We start from the raw sequence: 2,386 nt of genomic DNA on the forward strand, positions 1-2,386 counted from the left end.
GGTCTGCCCCCTGCACCTCTTGCCTCCCTGCTTGGTACTGAAGCCTGCGGTACAGGTCCACCTGGCTAGAGGCCTACCAGAAGCCACAGGATGCTGCAGGCTGGGGGTGGCCAGGGCAAAAGGGCATCTGGCCATGGAGCTGGGGCAGATGCAAATGCCCTGGGTTAGCAGTGGGGATCACTGGGCTTCTGCACGTGCCACTCCCAGTTCTTATAGTTTCATAGTTGGTCGGGTCCTGAGCAGATCATTGAGTCTGACCCCCTGCCATGGCAGAAAAGAGTACTGTGGTCAAACGACCTCAGCAAGGTGTACATCCAGCCTCCTCTTAAAGCCGCCCCCAGGGTAGGAGCCAGCACCACTTCTCTTGGACGTCGGTTCCAGATCCTAGCTGCCCTGACCATGAAGTCGCACCTCCTGATGTCTAGTCTGAATCTGCCCTCTGCCAGTTTGACCGTTATTCCTGGTCACTCCTGGCGGTGCTCGGGGGAACAGGGACTCCCCCAATGCCTGCTGATTCCCCCCCCAACTAGTTTATAACAGGCCACAAGATCCCCCCTCAGCCTTCTCTTGTGGAGGCTGAACTGGACGCAGTCCTCCAACTGCGGCCTGACCAGTGTTGCATAGAGGGGGAGGATCACCTCCCTGGACCTGCTCGAGATGCATCTGTGGATACATGACAAGGTGCGGTTGGCCTTCCTGACCGTGTCAGAACACTGCCAGCCCATGTTCATCTAGGCATCAGTGATGACTCCAAGATCCTTTTCTGCTTCTGCCCTGACGAGAAAGGAGTTCCCAGCCTGTGGGTATGGTGCTGGTTCTTCCTCCCCAGGTGCAGCACCTTGCACTTGTTGGTGTTGAATCCCATCCTGTTCTCATCTGCCCACCCCTGTAACCTGTCTAGGTCCAATTGCAGCCTATTCCTCCCTTCTAGCGTGCCCACAACCCCCCACATCTTAGCGTCATCAGCAACTGTGAACAGGGTGCTATTTACCCCCTTGTCCAAGTTGCTGATGAAGATGTTGAACAGTGTGGGCCCGAGGACCGAGCCCTGGGGGACCCCACTGCCCACGTCCCTCCAGGTCGAACATGAACCGTCCACCACCGCTGTCTGGGTGCGGCCCTCCCGCCAGTTGGCGACACATCTGACTGTGTGGGCATCGACATCACAGCCCCCAGTTTCTTGATGAGAATGGGGTGAGAGACCGTGTCGAAGGCCTTCCGAAAGTCCAGGAAGACGATGTCCACTGCTACCCCTGCATATAAGGATTTGGTGACCTGGTTGTAGAAGGCCACCAGGTTGGTTTGACAGGACCTGCCGCTAACGAACCCGTGTTGGTTGCCCCTAAGCATGATCTTCCCTGATGGCCCCTCGTGGACATGTGCCAGAATAATTTTCTGAAAAAACTTGCCCAGGATTGAGGTAAGACTAACTGGCCTATAGTTTCCCAGGTCCTTCTTCCTCCCCTTTTTGAAGATGGGAACCACACTGGCCCTCTTCCAGTCCTCTGGCACTACACCAGAGCACCACGAATGCTCGTACAGCCGTGCCAGGGCTCCCGCAATGACCGCAGCCAATTCCCTCAGCACTCAGGGGTGGAGATCGTCTGGACTGGCTGACTTGAATACGTCCAGTCTCTCCAGAAGTTCCCTAATGAGTTCCTCACTAACCCTTGGCCTAGGTGCGCCTCCCCTGGGGTCTGAGGCGGGCCCATCTGTGCTGCCTCCCAGCATTGCCCTGATGACTGTCCCTGCTCTGGCCCTGGGACAGCGTGGGGGGCAGGAGCGCACAGGCCAGGTCCCCCTTACCCCTGGCATGGAGCAGAGGTCTGCTGCTCCTTGCAGGGGCTGCAGGGAGGGCAAGAGCTTCCTGCCAGGCTGGTGTCCCAGCAGCTCCCAGTCATCTCGGACGAGGAGGTAAAAAGCACCTTGTTCAAATTTGTGGAAGATGCTAAGATGGGGGAAGTGGTGGGCGTGATAGAGGGGAGGGACAGGCTACAACAAGATCTGGACAGGTTACAGGGGTGGGTGGATGAAAATAGGATAGGATTCAATACTGACAAGAGCAGGGTGCTGCACCTAGGCAGGAAGAACCAGTAGGCTGGGGAACTCTCTTCTCATCAGCACAGAAGCTGATGAGAGGTTTGAGAAAATTATGCTGGCACACATCCAGGAGGGGCCAGCAGGGGACTGCATGCTTAGGGGCAACCAGCACGGGTTCATCAGCGGCAGGTCCTGTCAGACCAACCTGGTGGCCTTTTACGATCAGATCACCAGATCATTAGATGCAGGGGTAACAGCAGACATCGTCTTCCTGGACTTTCGGGAGGCCTTCGACACTGTCTCTCACCCCGTTCTCATTAAGAAACTGGGGGACTGTGGTGTCGAC

The sequence above is a fragment of the Crocodylus porosus genome, unplaced genomic scaffold, assembly GCF_001723895.1.
Source record: "Crocodylus porosus isolate Cpor-Errol unplaced genomic scaffold, CroPor_comp1, whole genome shotgun sequence".
NCBI lineage: Eukaryota > Metazoa > Chordata > Crocodylia > Crocodylidae > Crocodylus > Crocodylus porosus.